Source organism: Bos taurus, chromosome 5 (genome assembly GCF_002263795.3).
Source record: "Bos taurus isolate L1 Dominette 01449 registration number 42190680 breed Hereford chromosome 5, ARS-UCD2.0, whole genome shotgun sequence".
In the NCBI taxonomy this organism is placed as follows: domain Eukaryota; kingdom Metazoa; phylum Chordata; class Mammalia; order Artiodactyla; family Bovidae; genus Bos; species Bos taurus.
This window is the reverse complement of record NC_037332.1, coordinates 27,007,638-27,032,016: the sequence shown is the minus strand read 5'-3', so window position 1 is coordinate 27,032,016 and position 24,379 is coordinate 27,007,638. Positions and strand designations below refer to the sequence as shown.

General features: G+C 44.9%; 1 long non-coding RNA gene across 1 annotated transcript; it reads right to left on the bottom strand.

Moving 5' to 3' along the window:
• Nucleotides 1-204: 204 nt before the first annotated feature.
• Nucleotides 205-10,151, bottom strand: LOC104976949 (uncharacterized). The gene is made up of 2 exons (XR_003034707.2): nucleotides 10,038-10,151; nucleotides 205-562 (listed from the first exon to the last, which is right to left on the bottom strand). It is a non-coding gene; the product is annotated as an uncharacterized lncRNA (long non-coding RNA).
• Nucleotides 10,152-24,379: the final 14,228 nt, after the last annotated feature.

Genomic DNA, 24,379 nt, shown 5'->3' with positions numbered 1-24,379 from the left:
CCCCACTTAGACACACACACGCCATCCAAGCGTGAATAGTGCCACCTTTCCCACCCATCACAGCCACATGCATGCCACCCTTCAATGCACGTCACACAAGTGCCTGTACACACACAGCTAAATCATCCAAACCAAGACACCCAGGTACTCATTATTGCTGAGGACTCCTGACTGCAAGTGACTGAGACCCAAGTCAAATGGGCATAAGCATGAAATAGCATTTATTTGCTTACATAATTGGGAGGTTTGGGATGTTTATTTGGCTTTGGTATAGCCAGATGAGGGACTTGATGATGGCATCGGATTTTCTCTCCTTCCCTTGACTGTTTCCTTCTGTGTGGGCTTCCTTCTTAGCTGACCATGACCATGTCCATGCTGCAGCAAGGATGGCAACCAAGGGAGAGCCACTTTCCCAGTCTTTATGGCTTACGTTCCAAAACCGACTCCCATTGGATTGACTGAGGTCACGTGCTCCTCCTGGAACCAATCACAGTAGCAGGGGGGACTGGGATACCAGATTGTGAGCCAGGTAGAGGACAAGGTGGTCAGCCCTTCCCAAACTCTATAGAAGAAGGGCAGAAGAAGATAATTCAGCAAAAGAAGAGGAAGAGATGCTGGGCAGGTAAAAACAACAGATGTTCGCTACTCACTGTAATCCCAATGTACACAAAGGAGATATGGAAATATAGAGACTGTAGGGGTATAAAGATATTGGTGTACCCAGCCGTTGCATAAGTATAAATCCTGCCTGGTCAAAGTCTACCTTCTCTACTTATCAAGGAAATATTGATCTCAGATAAATGAGTGATTGAGACATAGGATATAGGAATTTAGAGGAAGAGAAGAGCTGTTTTAAATGAGTTTGAAAAAAAACAAAATGAGTTTGGGCTTGATGAAAGTGAGTTTAGAAAAGAAACCTATAAAATGCAGTGAGTTATTGGATAAGAACAGGTATCTATGAAAAAGCAAGGCCAGGTGGGGAGAAGGGGATGGGATTGAGGGTTTTGAAGGCCAGACAGCTTATCCTATAGGTCACAGGGGCCAAGGAAGATGCGGGCTGGGAGGAAGACATGGTTAAAGTGGTGCTTTTGGAAGATTCAGGGGGCTGCAATGTGTAGGTTAGACGGTAGGGGCTAAAACTGGGAAGAGACTAGACAGGGGGCTATTGCAGCACAAGAGAGAAGGCTTGTGGGGTGCCCGGAGCAGGGTGGTGAGAGGATGGTAAGAAGAAAGAACCAACAGGATATGGCAGTTGATTGCCTGGCCGAGTCCAACATGAAGGGAAGTGAGAAGGTGACTCAGAGGCACTTCCAGTAGCTCCCTTCTGACCCTAGCACCTTCTGCTCTAGCAGACTGCAGCTCACACTCACCACGAGCTGCTGGACCTTAGAGTCAGACCACAGCTTCTTGCAGACAGGAGAGCATCCACCAGTATCTATGTCTGGTTCCCATCCCTGCGCCAACCTCTGTCTGGCAGGGCATCCACCCAGAGAAGATGCCGCAGAGGGAATGTGTAGACTCTCCCCCTGAACACACACAGTTTACACCCATCACCTTACCTTTGTTCATCACACATGCACGCACACACACACCTTCACACCAGCAACAGGGTGATGAGGCCACCATGAAATCCTCTGTGGTCCTCAACAGGAGATCCAAATCTGGGAGAACCTGTTTTCTCCCCTCCCATCATGCCATGCTTGGAGAACAGGGTTTGGCTCTTGTCTGACTCTGACGAGGGACCTGGACACATGGAGCCAATGCAAAGAGATGTCTGGGATAAGGAGATGAATGCAAACCACATTCTGCAAACCTCTTAGGTAGCTGGCACTGAGAGCATGCTCCCTGGAGAAGAGGCACAGACTGCCAGAGGAAGAAGGGACATTCATCTGTGTGGTGGTGGTTGCGGTTTAGTCGCTAAGTCGTGTCTGACTCTTGTGACCCCGTGGACTGTAACCTGCCAGGCTCCTCTGCCCATGGGATTCTCCAGGCAAGAATACTGGAGTGGGTTGCCATTTCCTTCTCCAATTCATCTGTATGGCCCCTGGGATATGACCAGCACCAGCAGGAAGGAGCCCCCAGAGAGAGACTTCTGCTGGCTGTAAGAAAAACTTCCCCAAAGCTCAAGCTTTGGACAAGTGAAGTCTGCATTGTCACCTGGGAAGTGGTGGCAGAAGTTCAATAGATGGGTTGGCAGGGCCCCAGACACACATTCTAAGACCTACTATGTGCACTGTGAACTTCACCTCATGGAAACTTGCAAAGAGTTTGTAAGTTTATCCCTCTAGGCAAGGATGGGTAAGTGCCCAAGTCCACATGGCTCTGAAGAAGACTGGACTGAATGCGGTGGACTCCTCACTGGTGGGACTGACCAAGCCTGTCGATGCATGTCCTACTGCAGCCAGTGTGACTGAAGGCCAGAGGATACTGCATGCGATCAAAAGAATTTTGTAACCACTTCCCAACTGTGTGAAGCTGGGCACACTACTTAATCCCTCTGAGGCTCCTTTTCCGCAGCTGAAAATGCAACTCCCTAAGGACTGGTCTAACAATCAGGTAAGTTGACAGTTGTAGATTTTCAACCAATGTTAGCTCGACTCTCATCACCCCTCCCCATGTGCAGCTTCCCCATTCCTTCAGCATCTTCAGGACCAGCAGCCCATGGAACTTGTGTTCACACCCACTTTGACTCGTTTGCCTGGTGAAAATTGAAGTCCCTGAAGGATGGGACCATGTCTCATGCATCTCTGTGTCCTCTGCAGTGTTCACTCAGCCCATGGGAGGTGTTCACAAGGCAGAGAGCGATCGTTCAGAAGGGTTGAGGGTAACTAGAGAGAGGTGGTGATTGCGAGTATAAGAAGGAGTCTCTGGGATTGTAATAAAGGGATAACATGCAAAACTCTGCTGCAATGCAAAACAGAAGCTTGCAAATCCAATTCCAAGGAAGCCAGCCATGCAAACTGAGCTCTGCCCATGACACCCATTCTGCTTCCCCAGCTCCCAACCCAGGGCTCTTTTCCCTGCCATCCTTGATGATGGTGAAGGTGGTGATGTGGGAAATAAATGATAGTGATAATGATGTCAGCTTTCATTTGCTGGGTTCCCACTAATGGTCAAAGTGTCAGATCTCTTACATATTTATAATCATAAAATAACCCAGGAGGAAGGTAACATTACCCCATTTTACAGATAAGAAATTTAAAGGTCCTTCAAGATTTGACCTCAAGTCTGGGGTAAGTCCAAACCCTGGGCATGCTGTTTTCAGTGATGCTTTCTTATAGAGTCTGTGTGAATAACCCAGAAGAAATGTCCCCCCCCCCCAAATCTTCTTCTTTTATTTAGCAATCCAAAAAATATATATTATATTCATTTACTGAATATCTAAATGACCTCTCCTACTTAGTAATCCAGACAGACCTAGGGGACACCTCCCCCAAAAAAGAAAGCCCATGAGAGCAGAGACCTTGACTGCCTTACTAACTACTATATCTGCAGCCTTAGAAAGTGCTTAGAAAGCGCCTTCCAACATATGATGAATGAATTCACTAATCACTGCTCAGTCTATGCCATTGTGTGTGTGTGTGTATGTGTGTGTATTAGAGAGGGTAGGAGAGCAGCTCAGGTCAGGTCAGGTCGGTACTACCTACCACCCGATATCCAACATACCTTCCGGGACTCCTTGGTCTCTAAGGGCTAAGACAACTCCAAAACAGATCATAGTGATACAACCCTAGGTCTAGTGACAAAGCTGCTGACCTGGAAGGTGGAATTGGGCTTGGTCCCAGCCAGCCCAGCCAGCTGGAACCTGTTTAGCCCCAAGGAGTGTTAGGCAAGCTTCTATGGCAACACAGAGCAGTCTGTGTTTTTGCATTCCCAACAGAATTCCAGCCTGAGGCCAGGGCTCCCCAAGGCATTGCTCCTGTACTGCCCTCTCTCTCCTTCCTTGGTTTCCCAGGTGATCATCTGGGAAAGCTAAGAGAAGCACAAGCCCCAGAAACAGCCTCCACAACATGGGAGACAAAAGTGAAAGTGGTTCAGTCGTGTCCGGCTCTTTGTAACTCCATGGACTACACAGTCCATGGAATTCACCAGGCCAGAATACTGGAGTGGGTAGCCTTTCCCCTTCTCTGAGGATCTTCCCAACCCAGGGATGGAATCCAGGTCTCCCACATTGCAGGTGGATTCTTTGCCAGCTGAGCCTCAAGGGAAGCCCTGGGAGACAAAGGAGAGGGCCATTTCCCTACCGGATCAGAGCTTCTGGCTCAGGAGTATCCCGCTGCAGAAGTCAGAGTCTCCAGGCCTCCTCCTAGTCCCATAGGTCCATGGCTCCCATGACCCCCACATTTGCAGCCACAAGAACCCTCCACCTCCAACCACCCCTCCCCACCCACAGCCTGACCCTATTTCACATGACAGCCAGCCCCTACACAAACTCTCTCTCCACCTGGTTGCTTCACCAGACTCTCCTCTTCTGGCTCCACTCCAAATACCTCCTACAGGAAGCCCTCCCAGACTTTCCCTCTCAGACTTCTCCCCAGGTTTCCCATCCAGGACTCTGATCCGGTCTCCCAGAGTTGGGCATGGGTGTAAGTACCCACCCACTGACTTAGGAGTTTCCTTAAGGCAGTAATGACAGCTTTTAATCCTTAGAGAAACTATGAAATCAGCACTGTCTCCATTTTACAGCTGAGGAAACTGAGCATCGAGGTTCAGAATAGCTTGTGCTCTAACAGTAGAACTGGGCCCTGTCTGCCTCCCTGCCTTACCCCTCCCTCTCTCCCCATCCCTTCAGGGTCTTACCATATGCCAGGCACTCCCTGAATCATAGACTTTTTATAACCCCATTTAATCCTCACAATTAAACCTATGAGGAAAGTACAGCTAGTCTTATATATACATTAACATGCAGAAGTTTAGAAACTTTAGATCCATTCTGTAAGGTCCCGTAGCACCTAGGTGTCAGGATCAGAATCCAACCCAACTCTTCTGGCTCCGAAACCCAGTTAGCTTTCCCTGTCCTGCTGGGCTTCCCCATCCTGAGTCTAACCAGACACAGAGACACAGGGGATAGGGTACAGACCCTCCAGGCCAGCATGAAAGCGTTCGCTGTCATCAGCCAGCACCTCTGACAAAGGAAGATGACTTCCAGAAGGCCTGCAGAAGTTGCCCTGCTGATCTGGGGCTTAGGAACCCCGGGACAGCTGAGAGCGGGCTCCCTGGCTAGCTGACCTCCTGCTCCCAGTCCCTGCCCAGCCCACAAATCCTGCGAGCTGACACACCCTCAGGACCTTTCACTTCTGCAGATTCCTCCACCACCTCCAAAGTGCTCCAGGCTTTGTCAGGAGAATTCTTTTTTTTTTCATTTTAAGAATTGTTTTCAACAGTTCTTGAAACAACATATACGGCCACAGCCGATTAAACTGGGAAATCAAATAACCCGTGCTCCAGTCTCAACTCAGTCTCTAAGTTGCTGTGTGATCTGAGACAGGTCACTTCCCCTCTCAGAGCTACAGTTGTTGCATCTTTTATGAAGGAGCAGTCCCATTTATTTTAAAAATTCCTTGAAATTACATTTTATTGTTAATGACATTTAAATTCATTTTGTTTTTAGAACTTTGATCTTCCCAAAGTAATTGCAATGCCTTGGGGAAAACATTAAGCTTGAAATCACACCTGATTTGGGCAATTATATAATGCTAATGTTTGCAAGAGATTTTCTTTACCCTGTGCAGTCCCCATATAGAACTACTGCTGGGAAGAATAGGGAGGGGTACAGGATAGTTAGGGAGTTGAAGATCAGCACGTCCACACGGCTCTATTTAAAATGGATAACCAAGAAGGACCTATGGGATAGCATAGGGAACTCTGCTCAGTGTTATGTGGCACCCTGGTGGGAGGGGAGTTTGGGGGAGAATGGAGACATGTATATATATATGGCTGAGTCCCTTTGCTGTCCACCTGAAACTATCACAGCATTGTTAGTTGGCTCTATTCCTATATAAAATAAAAAGATTTTTTTAAGTTAAAAAAAAAACCTACCGCTCTGATGGGTGAAAACTATAAGGTCTCCCCCAAGAATTCACCCAACCCCTGTCTGTTGCCTCCTTCTCCTCCGTTAAGGAGCTCCTGTGGTAAGTCCACTCTCACCTGCCCTCCAGAGTCTGCTGCTGCTGCTGCTACTGCTAAGTTGCTTCAGTTGTGTCTGACTCTGTGCGACCCCATAGACGGCAGCCCACCAGGCTCTCCCGTCCCTGGGATTCTCCAGGCGAGAACACTGGAGTGGGTTGCCATCGCCTTCTCCAATGCTACCTCCCTGCAATACCAACCCTTGAACAAAACAGCATCAGCTCCCTTAAGTAATGCCTTGATGTGATGATTCAATCGCTAAGTCATATCCGACTCTTGCGACCCCATGGACTGTAGCCTGCCAGGCTCCTCTGTCCACGGGATTCTCCAGGCAACAATACTGGAGCAAGTTACCATTTCCTTCTCCAGTGTAATGCCTTCCTCCCTTTCAAAGGAACATCACCACCCTACTTCACTGATTTCTGCTCCTGCTATTCCTTGAATTAGCCAGTCCTCCCTTCAGTCTGGTCTTTTCTCCCTTTCAGTAAGGCCCCAGCCATGGTATTTCAAAGCTTGAGCCTTTTTGTGACTCCTCCTCTCTGCTGTGAGCCCTGAGCTGTCTCGTCTGTGCTTCTGACATGTCTGCCGTTTGGTCTCTGTGTTGTTACTTGGGTGTATCTTTCTCTGTGCATCCCATCTTTCAAAGTGTGTAAAGTTCACTTTTTTCTCTGACAGTGTAGGGGATGCAGGAAGTGAGTATGATCATACATAATCCCTAAATCCAAATTTTTTCAATATCTACAAAGTGTGTGTGTGTGTATACATATATATATATATATATATATATATATATATATATATTTACTTGGCTGCTGCTACTGCTGCTAAGTCGCTTCAGTCGTGTCCAACTCTGTATGACCCCATAGATGGCAGCCCACCAGGCTCCCCCATCCCTGGGATTCTCCAGGCAAGACCGCTGGAGTGGGCTGCCATTTCCTTCTCCAGTACATGAAAGTGAAAAGTGAAAATGAAGGCACTCAGTCGTGTCCGACTCTTCGTGACCCCATGGACTGCAGCCCACCAGGCTCCTCCATCCATGGATTTTCCAGGCAAGAGTACTGGAGTGGGGCGCCATTGCCTTCTCTGCACCAGGTATTAGTTGTGGCACGTGGGATCTTTACTTGTGGTATGTGGGATCTAGTTCCTCAGCTAGGGATGGAACTCAGGCCCCCTGCATTGGGAGCCTGGAGTCATAGCAACTGGACCACCAAGGAAGTCTCAATACTCACGACGTCTTTTTTAATGCTGTACAATATCACACAAGTTAGACATATACAATATAGTCACAATTTTGAAAGGTTATACTCCATCTATTGTTATTATATGACTATTTTTTAATATAGAGAATGTGACCTGGAGATAAAATGAAAATAAATATTACATTAAGTGGAAGTTTAAGTATTGAAAGGGAGAAAAGGCTAGACTGAAGGAAGGACCGGCTAATGCAAGGAGGAGGAGGAGAGTGAGGGAAAAGGAAAGGAGGGGATGTTCCTTTGCAAAAGGAGCGGTGAGGGGTTGGCGGGGGGATCTCTTTTCACTCAGACCTACAGTGGAACATGGAGCCCAGAGTCCAAGGCCCAGAGGAGAGTGGGAACAGCGTGCTTCGAGGGGACAAGAGCAAGCCACGGCCTGGGTGGTGAGGAGACCTCCTGGGGGAGGAGGTGCCAAGGAGCAGATTTCTGAATATGGTGCTGAAATGCCTCAAATTCCTGGAAAAGTCTGTGTAACGCAAGGTCAGGCCCAAGAAGAATGCAATTGGAGGGATGTCCGCACAGCCCACCACCTTGCAGAGAACCAGCCGTAAACCTTATCTCTCCACCCACGGAGAGCTGGGGAGAGCTATCTCCTCATTCTCCGGAATTCAGGCTGAGTCAGCCCTGGGGGTTGGGAGGCCTAGGCCATACACCTGAGTCACCCCAGCATGGGTGGTCCATCCGGAAATGAAGTTGGAGCAAAGGGTGGCCAGGATCACTGATGCCAACAAAGGCTAAGTGTCTTGGATTCCTATCAGCCAGCCCTTAGCCAGAAATTTCCCTCCCAAGAAAGTTGTGTCCCGGGGCTGGACAGCACTGTATTGCAGGCAGCAACTTTGGACATTCAGGACAGTGAATTTCTTGTGGCCTGTGGGTTTTCCCTCTCTCTGCCACCATCAACTACTTCTCCAGCTTCAAAAATGGCAGTTGACTCACCCTCTTTCTTGGGGCATTGGAGTAGGACCCAGAAGGGAGCCCAATCCTGATTCCAATCTGTCCCCCTTCCGCCCTGAGTGGAGCCCTGGCTTCTGGGAAGGAAGGAGGAGAGAAGAGGCAGTGTTCCTTGCTGTCTGTGGCCCTGAGAAATTCTCCAACTCCCTGCCATGTTCCCTCCCGCCTTCTCGCAAGCAGGTGAGAAGGGGCCCCAGGGAGAGAGACGTGCAGCCACGAACGCCCTCCTCCTCCTCGCAGAGTTGGGGGAGAGGTGACCTCACTGCCCGCCTGAGGCTCCTAGACACGTAGGCTTTTTCCCTGTGGCCCAGCCCCCCTCCGCCTCCACACTGAGCTGGCTTTGCTTTGCTCCAAGTTGTCCTCTCCCAGGGCCCAAGGCCCAGGGCCCAGCCAGACTGTTCTACAAACACCACTTTGATCCTGTCACTCCCCAGCTCAGAACTTCCTTTGCCTTCAGAGTAAAGGTCAAGCGGCTCATGAAGGATGGAGCTGAGTCCTTCCTACCTGGCACTAGCTGCTCCTGCCCCAGCCCCAGGGCTCTGCCTGTCCCTCCTGCCGCCATCCTTGGCACCTGCACCTGCTGAAACCTTACCCTTCCTGCAGGCCCCGGCTCCAGCACACCCCGGGCCCTCTGCAAACATTTACTGAATGAAAATCACACACCAGGCACCTCCGCACACCGCCACCCACAGTCAGCACAGTAGGAAGTGCCCCTCCCACAGAGACCCCAAGAACCGACCTTTGTTACTCCCTGGGCTGGGTTATACCTGTCTGAGCACCCCTCCCTGATTGTAAACCCAAGCCACAGGCATCTGACAGGCAGTGGACAAGGGCGAATGAAGCAGGCGCCCATATTCATCTCATCTGATCTGCACAGTAACCTTGGGAGCTCAGTATGGTTATCCTCATTCACAGACGAGGAACCCAAGGCTTAGAGAAGTGATTTGCCCATCCAGTGGTATTTGGGGCTCAAGCCAGGGCCCCCAAATTCCAATCCAGGGCCTTCACACCCGCTATAAGGCGCTTCCTCAAAAATCAGGGTGGTGGGACTTCCCTGGCAGTCCAGTGGTTAAGACTCTGCCTTCCAGTGCATGGGGGGCAGTTTCAATCCTTGGTCAGAGAGCTAAGATGCCACATGCCTAATGGCCAGAAAACCAAAACATTAAAAAAGAAGAAATATTGTAACAAAATCAATAAAGACTTTAAAAATGGACCACATCAGAAAAAAAAAAAACATAACAGGGTTCTGTCTTGCAAGTTTCTATTTCCCTCAGCACCCAGCACAGGAATTTGTTTGATTCACAGAATGAGAGAATGAGTGAATGAATGAATGGTTCCAAGAGTCAATTCTATCCAGGTGAATCATTTTCTCCGCTCTGATCCCTATTCTTCTCCCCCACATTTGTTTTTTCTGTCCTCTCCTCTCTTTCACCCCAGGCCCTAAGGATCCAGCAGATAAGGAGGAAAGAAGCTGTAATTGTTCTCACTGATTCCAGGGATTGGATTCAGGCCCCAGGATCCAGGCCCCTAGATGGGAGGACAGGAAGGCTCTGCCCTCCACCCCACACCCAGCTTGATAGCGAGACCCAGCCCTCACCCCATCCTCCCCAATTTCTCTCCAGACCCAGGGGCAGGAGGGGCAGGAGGGGGAAGCAGGGTGCCTGAGAGCAGTGAGGGGGTGGAGAAGGGCCTAAATGCATGACTCACCGCCCTCGTGCCTTCCGGGAAGGGGAGTGAGGGACACCTGGACGCTTGAAATTCCAACCCTTCCCCAGAGAGAACTTAGGTGTCTGGACAGGAGGAGGAAGAGCTCTGTTTACCTCAAACTAAAAAGCAGCCATGGCAACGGAGCCCAGGGCCATCTGAGCAGGGAGCAAAGGTCTTGACCAGAGTGAGGGCCCTGCTACCAGCCTGCCAACTGGGCCATTTGCCCAGATGGTGCCACGCAGGCCTTCTCTGGCCGAGCACCCCCTTGTGGGCACAGCCTGTCCTGAGAGCTGGGGGACAGTCCTGAGGGAGAATCCACCCATTTTACAGATTCACATGTGTTCCCATCGCCTCCTCACGTCCTTCCTTGAGCCTTCGCTCTGACAAGGGACAGACAGACAGACACTGAGCCAAGGGGAGCTCTTGGCCTCTGTGCTGAGGCAAAAAGGGAACGGGGAGCTGAGGCGTGTACTGGGAAAGGGCAGAGTGGAGGTATCAGTCAAGGAAGGCTTCCAAGCCCCCATAAAGGAGGAGAGTGATCCAGGCTAAGGAAGAAGCAGTGTCTTCTTAGCTAACATGAGGCCAGATGCACCATCACTCTCCTCTGCTAGTCATCAGAATCATAAACTCATGGTGCCCAAAGGGACCGCCATTGCTGCCACTACCATCCTTAACAACATCCCCTTACCCGCTGCCTGTACCCATTCCCATCCTTTCCTCCTCCCTCTGGGATATGGCCCTCGCTGTGCTCTGAGTCAGGCCCTTCAGCTGCACTCTGAACTCCACTACTCAGAACCTCACTACATCAACTGGCTTCTCTATCTGGTCCTGCTCCTCTCACCTTCATCCTAGGAGGGATTTTTCCCCTCTATCTGTATCGCTGCTCAAGACCTTTCCTCCCTTAAAAAAGCAAAGAAGGGGACTTCCCTAGCAGTCCAGTGGTTAAGACACCACAGTTCCACTGAGGGGGCACAGGTGCAATCCCTGGTCGGGGAACTAAGACTTCACATGTCATGCAGACAAAAATAAAAGAGAAAAAAAAAAAAAAAAGGTAAGGAAGAAGGAAAGAGGGAAGGAGGGAGGGAAATTATCCTTGACCCCTCTTTTTGCTCTTCCCCTAAAAAAGAGGCCATATTCGTTCTCTATTTTCATCGCATCCTATCTACTCTGACCCCAGCCACCAGTCACAGAAGTTATTAAAGCCATCCATGATCAACTGAAAGCCAAATCTGGTAGACCATTTCAAGCTTTTTCTTATCTGACCTCCTGCAATATTAGAGTGGATACTCCCTCTGTTTTGAAAGATGATTTCCTTAACCTCCTGACATCGCCTTCTGAATTTCTTACTATCTCTCTGGCCACTTCTTTGCACTCCTGAATTCACTTTATCTACCCACCATTTGTATCTGTAGCCCTTAATCTTTTTGGTGGGCCATACCACAACAAACTGGAAAATTCTTCAAGAGATGGGAATACCAGACCACCTGTCCTGCCTCCTGAGAAATCTGTACGCAGGTCAAGAAGCAACAGTTAGAACCGGATATGGAACAACAGACTGGTTCCAAATAGGGAAAGGAGTACGTCAAGGCTGTATACTGTCACCCTGCTTATTTGACTTCAATGCAGAGTACATCATGTGAAATGCCAGGCTGGATGAAGCACAAACTGGAATCAAGATTGCCAGTAGAGATATCAATAACCTCAGATACGTAGATTACACCACCCTTATGGCAGAAAGTGAAGAAGAACTAAAGGCCTCTTGATGAAAGTGAAAGAGGAGAATGTAAAAGCTGGTTTAAAACTCAACATTCAAAAAATGAAGATCATGGCATCCAGTCCCATCACTTCATGGCAAATAGATGGGGAAACAATGGAAACAGTAACAGATTTTATTTTGGGGGACTTCAAAATCACTGCAGATGGTGACTATAGCCATGAAATTAAAAGATGCTTGCTCCTTGGAAGAAAAGCTATGACCAATCTAGACAGCATATTAAAAAACAGAGACATAACTTTGCTGACAAAGGTCTATCTAGTCAAAGCTATGGTTTTCCCAGTAGTCATGTATGGATGTAAGAGTTGAACTATAAAGAAAGCTGAGCATTGAAGAACTGATGTTTTTGAACTGTGGTGTTGGAGAAGACTCTTGAGAGTCCCTTGGCCTGCAAGGAGGTCAAACCAGTAAATCCTAAAGGGAATCAGTCCTGAATATTCATTGGAAGGACTGATGCTGAAGCTGAAGCTCCAGTACTCTGGCCACTTGATGTGAAGAACAGACTCCTTGGGAAAGACCCTGATGATGGGAAAGATTGAAGGCAGGAGGAGAAGGGGATGACAGAGAATGAGATGGTTGGATGGCATCACTGACTCAATGGACATGAGTTTGAGCAAGCTCTGGGAGTTGGTGATGGACAGGGAAGCCTGGCGTGCTGCAGTCCATGGGGTTGCAAAGGGTTGGACACAATTGAGAGACTGAACTAAACTGAACTGCACCCTTTTGAGACTCTAAAGCACAATCACAGATTATCAGCATCTCCCATACAACTCAGGGGGCTCTTGGGCTCAGGAAACCATCACAAAAGCCAGACTGAGAGCCTCAGCCTTGGATGTTAGGATCCCCAGGATGGTACCTCAACCTCCTCTGGCCAATCCCATCCACTCCCAAAGATGACAGCTCATAGACCCACATCTCCAGACTCTCAGGAAAGTTTCAGACCCATATTCCTGATTGCCACCTGGATATCTCTCCCAAGTCCCAAAGTCAGTAGGTTTCCAAACTGAAGTCACTGCCTTAACACCACCCTCCTGGCCTTCCTTCCTTTCATAATCCTTGTCAGGTAGACACCATTACTGCCTCCAAAGCAAGAAAATTGGGAGTAACCCAGGAATGGTACTCTATAACATGCCTAATATGGTTGTTATGAGACTAAATAATGTGATATGTGTAAAGTACATAGGATCATGCCTGGCACTTCATAGGTTCTCAGTAATTGTTCATTATTATGGTTGCTATTCTTTCATCTTTTTTCCCCCTTATATCTAATTAGATACCAAGACCTGCCAGCTCTAACTTCCAAATTTCCCTTGAATCTATTTTCTACTCTGTTTTTCCACTGCTGCTGCTGCTGCTAAGTTGCTTCAGTCGTGTCCGACTCTGTATGACCCCATAGATGGCAGCCCACCAGGCTCCCCCGTCCCTGGGATTCTCCAGGCAAGAACACTGGAGTGGGTTGCCATTTCCTTCTCCAATGCATGAAAGTGAAAATTGAAAGGGAAGTTGCTCAGTCGTGTCCGACTCCTAGCGACCCCATGGACTACAGCCCACCAGGCTCTCACATCCATGGGACCCTCCAGGCAAGAGCACTGGAGTGGGGTGCCATTGCCTTCTCTAAGCTGGGCATTCATTATCACATGCCTAGATGACTGCAGTAGTCTCCAGTCTTGTTCCTTCCTATTTTTCCAAGTTATACAGCTAAAATGGTCTTGCCAAAATGCAATTCTGACCATGACACTTTCCTATTTAATCTTCATTGTCTTCCTAGATCCTAAAACAGTAGCCCCAACCTTTGGTGCACTCCTAGGGAACTTGTTATAAATAGAGGTTCAGACCCCAATCCTTTGCAAGCCTAGGGGGTACCTTGGCACTTGCATTCATAACGCATTCCCTGATGTATCTTGTGTAAAAGAAAATTAAGAAGCAAAAAAGGAAAAACTATACAAAGTCTGCAAGGTCCTCCTTGACTTGGCCCTCAGCAACCTTTCCCACTTCATCTTCTGCCTCTTCCTTCTATCCACTATATGTTGACTCCCCACATATTCAACAAATATTTTTGGAGCACCTAATAAACACAGGCATTGAGGACACAAGGGTAAGCAAAATAGACATGGCCCCTGACCTTACAATTTAGTTGGAGAGAAAGATAGTAACCTAATAATCACATTAATGAACATGTAAATATTGAGGCTTCCCAGGTAAAGAACCCACCTGCCAATGCAGGAGACACACATTCAATCCCTGGCCCAAGAAGATCCCACATGTCATGGAGCAACTAAGCCTGTCCGTCACATCACTGATTCTGTGCTCAGGAGCCTGGGAACTGCAACTACTGAGCCTGAGTGCCCCAGCTACCGAAGCCTGAACACCAAGAGCTCATGCTCTGCAACAAGAGAAGCAACTGCAATGAGAAGCCCAAGCACGGCAACGAAGAGTAGACCCCACTCTCTGCAACTGGAGAAAAGCCCTCACAGCAACAAAGCCCCAGCATAGCCAACAGTAAATAAATACAATGGTTTTAAAAATATGAATAAATAAAAAGTAGGGAAAAACACTCACTTAGGTAAAATGGACAAGATTTGACCCTAAGCTGATACAGTGATGGAGGGTGGGAAGTGTCAAGGATGACAACTCAGTTTTTGCCCTAGACATCTCTTTGGATGGTGATACCATTCCATGAGAAGGGAAAAATTAGAAGAAAGTCACACAAATATCAGACAAAATGGACTTCAAAACAAAGAATATATCTGGGATAAAATGAAGTCACCCAGTCGTGTCCAACTCTTAGCGACCCCATGGACTACAGCCTACCAGGCTCCTCCATCCATGGGATTTTCCAGGCTAGAGTACTGGAGTGGGGTGCCATTGCCTTCTCCATCTGGGATAAAGAAGGACATTATAGAACGATGAAGAGGCCAATTCATCAAGAAGCTACAGTGATCCTAAATGTGTATGCACTCAACAACAGAGTTTTAAAAAACACAAAAGAGAAATTGAAAGAACTGAAAGGAGAAGTAGATAAATCCAAAATTACAGTCGGAGGCTTCAGTGTTCCTTTCTCAGTAATTAATAAAATAAATAGAAAATCAGTAAAGATGTAAAAGACTCAGAAAACATCATCAACCAATATGATCTAATTGATACATAAAAAATTTCACCCAACTACAGCAGAATATATATATTTTTCAAGTGAACATTTACAAGAATAGCCCATATTCTGGGTCAAAAAAAAAAACAAACAAACAAATCTCAACAAATTGAAAAGAAATGAAATCATACAATCTATGTTCTCTTACCATAAGAGGCTTAAAAATGGAAATTAATAGCAGAGTATATCTGGAAAAATCTCCAAATATTTGTGAATTAAGCTACATACTTATAAATAATCCATGGTTAAAACAACTCACAAGGAAATTTAGAAAATATTTTAAATTAGTTAAACATTTTGGGACACAGATAAAGCAGTGCCTAGAGGGAAATTTATAGCATTAAATACTTTTTTTAAAACCCTTGAAATAAAACCTAAGCCTCCAAGTTAAAAAACAGGAAAAGAAAGCAAATTAAAACCAAAGCAAGAAGCAAGCAGAAGGCAGGAAATAATAAATTTAAGAGCAGAAATCAATGACCTTAAAAATAGAAAAACAGTAGAAGAAACCAGTGACACCAAAAGCTGATTCTTTGGAAAATGAAAACTATTGGTAAAACTCATCTAATAGGGAAAGAAAAAAAAAGAAGACATAAACTACCAATATCAGCAATGAAAGAGGGGATTTCAGCTCCTGTAGATGTTAAGAGGATAATAAGGGAATATTGCTGCCTATAAACTTGACAACTTAGACGAGACTGGAAAAGGTCAGTTTTCATTCCAATCCCAAAGAAAGGCAATGCCAAAGAATGCTCAAACTACTGCACAATTGCACTCATCTCACACGCTAGTAAAGTAATGCTCAAAATTCTCCAAGCCAGGCTTCAGCAATATGTGAACTGTGAACTTCCTGATGTTCAAGCTGATTTTAGAAAAGGCAGAGGAACCAGAGATCAAATTGCCAACATCTGCTGGATCATGGAAAAAGCAAGAGAGTTCCAGAAAAACATCTATTTCTGCTTTATTGACTTTGCCAAAGCCTTTGACTGTGTGGATCATAATAAACTGTGGAAAATTCTGAAAGAGATGGAAATACCAGACCACCTGACCTGCCTCTTGAGAAATCTGTATGCAGGTCAGGAAGCAACAGTTAGAACTGGACATGGAACAACAGACTGGTTCCAAATAGGAAAGGAGTATGTCAAGGCTCTATATTGTCACCATGCTTATTTAACTTCTATGCAGAGTACCTTACGAGAAACGCTGGGCTGGAAGAAGCACAAGCTGGAATCAAGATTGGTGGGAGAAATCTCAATAACCTCAGATATGCAGATGACACCACCCTTATGGCAGAAAGTGAAGAGGAACTAAAAAGCCTCTTGATGAAAGTGAAAGAGGAGAGTGAAAAAGTTGGCTTAAAGCTCAACTTTCAGAAAATGAAGATCATGGCATCTGGTCCCATCACTTCATGGGAAATAGATGAGGAAACAGTGGAAACAGTGTCAGACTTTATTTTGGGGGGCTCCAAAATCACTGCAGATGGTGATTGCAGCCATGAAATTAAAAGACGCTTACTCCTTGGAAGGAAAGTTATGACCAACCTAGATAGCATATTCAAAAGCAGAGACATTACTTTGCCAACAAAGGTCCGTCTAGTCAAGGCTATGGTTTTTCCTGTGGTCATGTATGGATGTGAGAGTTGGACTGTGAAGAAGGTTGAGTGCTGAAGAATCGATGCTTTTGAACTGTGGTGTTGGAGAAGACTCTTGAGAGTCCCTTGGACTGCAAGGAGATCCAACCAGTCCATTCTGAAGGAGATCAGCCCTGGGATTTCTTTGGAGGGAATGATGCTAAAGCTGAAACTCCAGTACTTTGGCCACCTCATGCGAAGAGTTGACTCATTGGAAAAGAGTCTGATGCTGGGAGGGATTGGGGCAGGAGGAGAAGGGGATGACAGAGGATGAGATGGCTGGATGACATCACTGACTTGATGGACGTGAGTCTGAGTGAACTCCGGGAGTTGGTGATGGACAGGGAGGCCTGGCGTGCTGCAATTCATGGGGTCGCAAAGAGTTGGACGTGACTGAGCGACTAAACTGAACTGAACTGAACTAATTCCTTTAAAAATGTAAAATACCAAAGAGCATGCAAAAGAATTAGAAAACCTAAATAGTTCTACATCTATTTAAAAAAATAAATTCTTAATTAAAAACCTTCCACAAAGAAAAGTCTGGACTTAGATTGCTTCATTAATGAATTCTACCAAACATTCAAAGAAGAAATAATATCAATTCTACACAATTCTTTCAGAAAACAGAAGAGGAGGAACCTGTTTCTAACTAATTTTATGAAGTCAGCATTACTCTGATACCAATGCCAGACAAAAACATTGCAAGAAAAGAATAGATCAATATCCTCCAGAAACATTAATGCAAAATCTTTTCCAAAATATTAACAAATCAGCAACAAATAAGAAGAACAATACATCATAATCAAATAAGATTTCTCCCAGATACAGAAGATGGGCCAAATATTCAAAATCGATATAATTTATTTTACTGGTAGACTAAATAAGAAAAATTATATGTCCATCTCAATCAATACAGAAGAACATTTAACAAAGTTCAACCTTCATTTATGATTAAGAACTCTCAGCAAAAATGACCTTCATCAGATGATCTGATGAAGAGCATGTACAAAAAAGCGTGGTTAACATCACTTTCGGAGAAGGCAATGGCACCCCACTCCAGTGTTCTTGCCTGGAAAATCCCATGGACGGAGGCACCTGGAGGCTGCAGTCCATGGGGTCACTAAGAGTCAGGCATGACTGAACGATTTCACTTTCACTTTTCACTTTCATGCATTGGAGAAGGAAATGGCAACCCACTCTAGTGTTCTTGCCTGGAGAATCCCAGGGACGGGGGAGCCTGGTGGGCTGCCGTCTATGGGGTCGCACAGAGTCGGACAGGACTGAAGCGACTTAGCAGCAGCAGCAGCAACATCACTTTTAATACTGAAAGAATTAATGCTCTCCTTACAAGATCAGGAACAAAACAAAGGGTCTAAGACTACTAAAAACAATTTTGAAAAAGAAGAGGAAAGTTGGAGAATTCATGCTACCTGATTTTAAGACTTACCATAAAGCTACAGTAATCAAGACAGTGGGGTATCAGCATAAGTACAGATATATACATCAGAGTCGGGTATCAAGGTAGATTATTGCAGAAAAGATAGGCTTTTCAACAAATAGTGCTGCAACAATTAGAGATCCTCGTGCCAAAAAAAAAAAAAATTAACCTCAACCCAAGTGCTCTGCTTGTCAGTGACAAGAATCAACTCAAAACAAAAAACCTAAAAATATAAAACTGAAGAAAACATAAGAAAAACCTTAGTGATCTCAGGTTAGATAAAGATTTCTTAGAACACAAAAAAAATATAAACCATTAAAGGAAAATCTGGCAATGTAATTTTACCAAAATTAAAAACTTCACCTATTGTGATGATACTATTAAGAAAATACAAAAATAAGCCACAGATTGGAAGAAAATGCTTGCCAAACACATTAACTTAAGTGAATCTTAGGCCAAAATATAAAATCTAGAATCACAAATGTTCTAGAATAAACAGAAAAAAAAAAATCTTTGTGACTTTCAGATAAGCAAAGATTTCTCAAATACAGCACCAGAGCATGACCCTTTAAGATAAAAACTTGGTAAACTGGACTTCCTCAAAATTAATTAATAGCTTCTCCAAAAGAGAAACCATGAAGAATATGGAATTACAAACACAAAAGGAGAAAATATTTGTAAATCACATATATGATGAAGAACTTAGATCTAGATATACTTTTTAATCTCAGAAATAAATAATAAAAAAGGCAACACAATATTTTTTAATTTTTTATTGACGTACAATTGATTTACAATGTTGTGCCAATCTCTTCTGTACAGCAAAGTGACTCAGTTGTACACATATAGACCTCCTTTTTTTAAAATATTTTTTCCGTTATGGTTTATCGAAGTGAAAGTCACTCAGTCGTATCCGACTGTTTGCGACCCCATGGACTACACAGTCCATGGAATTCTCCAGGCCAGAATACTGGAGCAGGTAGCCTTTCCCTTCTCCAGGGGATCTTCCCAACCCAGGGATCCAACCCAGTTCTCCTGCATTGCAGGCGGATTCTTTACCAACTGAGCTATCAGGGAAGCCCATGGTTTATCAAAGGAGAGTGAAAATAGTTCCCTGTGCTACACAATAGGACCTTGTTGTTTATCCATCTTATATATAATAGTTTACATCTGCTAATCCCACATATCTAGTCCTTCCCTCCCCTGACTCCCACCCCTTTGGCAACCAGAAGTCTGTGAGTCTGTTTCCATTTCATAGATAGATTCTTTTGTGCAGTATTTTAGATTCTACATGTAAGTGCTATCATATGGTATTTGTCTCTTTCTGACCTACTTCACTGAGTGTGATAATCTCTAGTTGCCTCCATATTGCTGCAAATGGCATTATTTTTTTTTAATAACTGAGTAGCATTCCATCATGTATATGTATTATGTCTTCTTTATCCATTTATCTATCGCTGGACATTTGTTTCTATGTTTTGGCTATTGTGAATAGCACTGCTATGAACATAGGTGTGCATGGGTCTTTTTGAATTATAGTTTTGTCTGGGCATAAACCCAGGAGTGGGATCGCTGGATCATATGGCAATTCTATTTTCAGTTTTCTTAGGAATCTCCACACTGTTGCCCATAGCAGCTACACCAACTTATATTCCCACCAAGAGTGTAGGAGGATTCCCTTTTCTCCACACCTTCTCCAGAAGCATTTGCTATTCGTAGACTTTTGATTTATTTTTATATTTTTCAATAATTTTATTTATGTCTTTAATGGCCGCGCTGGGTCTTCATTGCTCCATGGGCTTTTCCCCAGTTGCAGCAAGCAGGGGCTACCCTCCAGCTGTGGTGCGAGGGCCTCTCATTGCAGTGGCTTCTCTTCTGGAGCATGGGCTCCAGCGCACAGGAGGGCTTCAGTAGTTGCCGTTCCCAGACTCTAAAGCACAGGCTCAATGGCTGTGGTGCGTGGGCTTAGCTGCTCTGTGGCACGTGGGATCTTCCCAAATCAGGGATCGAACCCGTGTCTCCAGCATTGGCAGGTGAATTCTTTGCCACTGAGCCACGAGGGAAACCTTGTAGACTTTTAAGATGGACATTCTGACCTGTGTCAGGAATTACCTCATTGTAGTTTTAATTTGCATTTCTCTAGTAATTAGTGATGTTGAGCATTTTTTCATGTGTCTACCGGCCATTTGCATTTCTTCTTTGGAGAAATGTCTGTTAAGGTCTTCTGCCCAGTTTTCGATTGAGTTGTTTGGATCGTTTATTGTTGACTTGTATGAGCTGTTTGTGTATTTTGGAGATTAAGCCAAATCTTTTGCACAGACACCTCATCAAAGAAGTATACATGGCAACAAAGGTGCATAAAAAAGATACTCAATGTCATTAGTCATTACGAAAATACAAATTAAAGCTACCATGGGATATTACTATGCACCCACCACACACACAAAAAAACTATAATTAAAAAAAATAAATAAACAGAACATTTCTGGTAGTCCAATGGCTAAGACTCTGTGTTTCCAATTCCAATGCAGGAAACACGGGTTTGATCCCTAGTCAGGGAAGATACCACATGCCATATGGCACAGCAAAAAAAATAATAATAATAAGACTTCCCTGGTGGTCCAGTGATTAAGAAGCCATGTGTCAGTGCAGGCAACATGAGTTTGATTCCTGGTTGAGGACAATTCCACATGCTGTGGAGCAACTAAGCCTGCGTGCCATAACTACCGGGCCCATGCCCACAACTACTGAAGCCTGTGTTCTGGTGCCCGTGCTCCACGAGGGAGTAGCCCCCACTGGTCACAACCAGAGAAAGCCTGAGTGCAGCAATAAAGACCCAGGGCAGCCAAAAATAAAAAATAATAACGATCTTTTTAAAAAAAGAAAGAAAACTGATGAGAAATTATCACCAGGGAAGGTTAGTTTTTAAAAAGAAAAAAAAAAGAAGATAATAAAAAGAGCTGGTGAGGGTGCAGAGCAATTGGAACTCTCATACATTATTAGTGGCAATGCAAAATGGCACAGCCACTTTAGAAAACAGCTTGAACACAATATTGTAAATTGACTATATTTCAATTGAAAAAAAATAGTTTGGCAGTTTCTTATAAAGTTAAACATATACTTATCACACAACCCACCATCCCATTTCTCTTATCCAGGAGAAATGAAAACATAAACCCACACTGGGAGCTATACACAAATATTTATAACAGCTTAATTCATAACTACTAAAAACTCAAGAAAACTCAAATATCCATGTACTGGTGAATGAATAAACAAGCTATGTACTTCCACAAAATGGACTACTACACAGCAACATTCCCTGGTGGCTTAGTGGTAAAGATTCTGCCTGACAATGCAGGAGACACGGGTTCAATCCCTGGGTCGGGAAGATCTCCTGGAGTAGGATACGGCAACCCACTCCAGTATGCTTGCCTAGAACATCCCATGGACAGAGAAGCCTGGTGGGCTAAGTCCACGGGGTCGCAAAAAGAATCAGATAAACTTTATCAACTAAACAACAAATAAGCAATAAAAAAGAACAAGCTGCTGATACACACAATAACATTGATGAAACACAAAAGCATCATGCTAAGAGACAAACGGCTACATATTGTTTGATTCAATTTACATGGCATTCTGAAAAAGGAAAAATGATAGGAGCAGATTGATGGTTGCTGGAGTTGGGGGTGGGCGAGGGAGATTGACTATGAAAGAGTACAATGGGACTTTTTGAGGTGATTAAAAGTTTTATATCTTGATTTACGGTGGCAGATCTATAACTGTATTATTTGCCAAAACCCATCGAACTGTATCCCTAAAAGAGTGAACATTATTGTATGCAGATTGTACCTCAATAAACCTGAATTTTTCAATTTATTTATTTTTTAATTGAAGGATAATTGCTCTACAGAATTCCGTTGTTTCCTGTCAAACCTCAACATGAATCAGCCATATGTATACATATAATCCCCTCCCTTTTGAACTTCCTCCCATCTCCCTCCCCATCCCACCTCTCTATGTTGATACAGAGCCCCTATTTGAGTTTCTTAGCCATACAGCAAATTCCCCATTGGCTGTCTATTTTACATATGGTAATGTAAGTTTCCATGTTACTCTTTCCATACAACTCCCCTCTCCTTCCCTCTCCACATGTCCATAAGTCTATTCTCTATGTCTATTTCTCCATTGCTGCCCTATAAATAAACTCTTCAGTACCATTTTTCTAGATTCCATATATATGCATTAGAATATGATATTTATCTTTCTCTTTCTGACTCACTTCACTCTGTATAATAGGTTCTAGGTTCATCCACCTCATTAGAACTCACTCAAATGCGTTCCTTTTTATGGCTGAGTAATATCCCACTGTGTATATGTACCACAGCTTCTTTATCCATTCATCTGTCGATGGACATCTAGGTTGCTTCCCTGTTCTAGCTGTTGTAAATAGTGCTGCAATGAACAATGGGATACATGTGTCTTTTTCAATTTTGGTTTCCTCAGGGTATAGTCCTAGGAGTGGGATTGCTGGGTCATATGGTGCTTTTATTCCTGAATTTTTTTAAAGAAAGAGGGAAAAAAAAACAGATGCCTTAAATCTAATAGCTTTAAGATTTCTTTGGGAATTCCAGTGTTTAGGATGTCATGCTTTCACTGTCGAGGGCATGGGTTCAAAGATCCTACAAGCTTCCAGGTGAGGCCAAAAATAAAAAGGTAAAAACATGAAAAAAGATTTTTTGGAAATCAACTGGCTACCATACCCAGTGATGTTCAGGAGATACAGATCTGAAACTCAGAGGAGGGGACTCTGTTGGAGACTGTAACCGGTCTCAGTGCCGGTTGTTTTACCTGGAAAGAGTTCTCCTGACCCCCTCGTTTCTCTAGCAAGTTCCTGCTCATTTTTTGAAGTTCAGCGCATTCCCTCCTACATGAGGTTCTCCATGATCCCAATCCTTCAACACATAAAATGTGACCTCTGTAAGAGCAACAACCTCATCTGACTTTTCTTTGCTGTACCCCCAAAGCCTAGAACATGGCTGGAACAAAACAGTTGCCTTATAAATTGTTAATGAATGGATGAATTATTCCATCTTCTGATAGTACTTTAGGACGTTTCATAGCACGTATCATACAGTTATCTGTCCCCTCTAATAGTCTTCTCCTTGATTATCGCTGTTAATTCTTATTTATCTCTGTATCCCCAGCTCACTGTGGAACTGAACCAAACTGAGAGACTTGAACCTCCGTGCTGATAATTCTTCCAGAAGAAGGAGGCAGGGGAGCACCTGTGATGCTCCAGGCCCTACCAGGCTGGTTTAATTCCTGCAACAGATGAGGAAACTGTTAGACAGAGAAGTTCACTGGCTTGGGTACTGACATGAACGACGTCACTCAGCAGGCAAACAACAGAACTAGAACATTAGATCTGTTTGACTCTAAAATGTATGCTTTTTTCCCTATCCTTTCTTTTCCTTAAGATGCTTAACTAGGTGATTTTCAGCACCTTTGGCCACGCTAGAATGATATCAGCTCTGACCTCAAATTCTGACAGTCTCCTCTCTGACACACCACATTGCACGCTCCCTTGTTTTCCAGACAGCTGCTGCCATCCGTCATGTCAGCTCCCAAGCCCTAAACTCCTTTTCATCTGAGGTTTTCTTTGCCTTAGCTTTCCCACTCAACCCACCCCAAGAGTCTATTTCAACAATGTGGTAAGCCTAGATTCCCTTGCTTCTGAGTTTCCACCACTCCCTCCCTCTTTCAGCAAGATATTCCCTGAGGATACAGATTCTTATGTGGCTGACCTCATCATAGCCATGTTATGTGACATTCACTGGGATTTCAAAACCATTCACATAACCTAGTGTACCACATGCATGTAGACATAGACTCCTTTCGTCTGTCCTGCTCTTCACACTGGGGGGAGGCAGAGACACGTAGAGGTTACATCAGGCAAACCCCAGGTGTGCCACCTGCTAGCACTAGCACTCTTCAGGGTCCAGCTGAAATGTCAGGTCCTCCAGCCTCTTAGGCACAGTGCCAACCTCACTCCATTGTCATCGCTTGTTTAATCGTTGATCAGCCTGGCTAAAGAGTACCAAGTACCATCCTGAGGACACCTTTCATCAACCTTGCTACCTACACCAAGATATCACCCCATTTTCTCCTTTCCATCCCTGACAAACTTAGTTGAACCCAGTCATTGCACTGCAGGCGGTTTCTTTATTGTTTAAAGATACACACGCAGGAGGCTTCCCTGGTGGCTCAGTGGTAACGTATCTGCCTGCCAATGCAGGGGACACAGGTTCGACCCCTGGTCGGAAAAGATTCCACATACTGCTGGACAACTAAG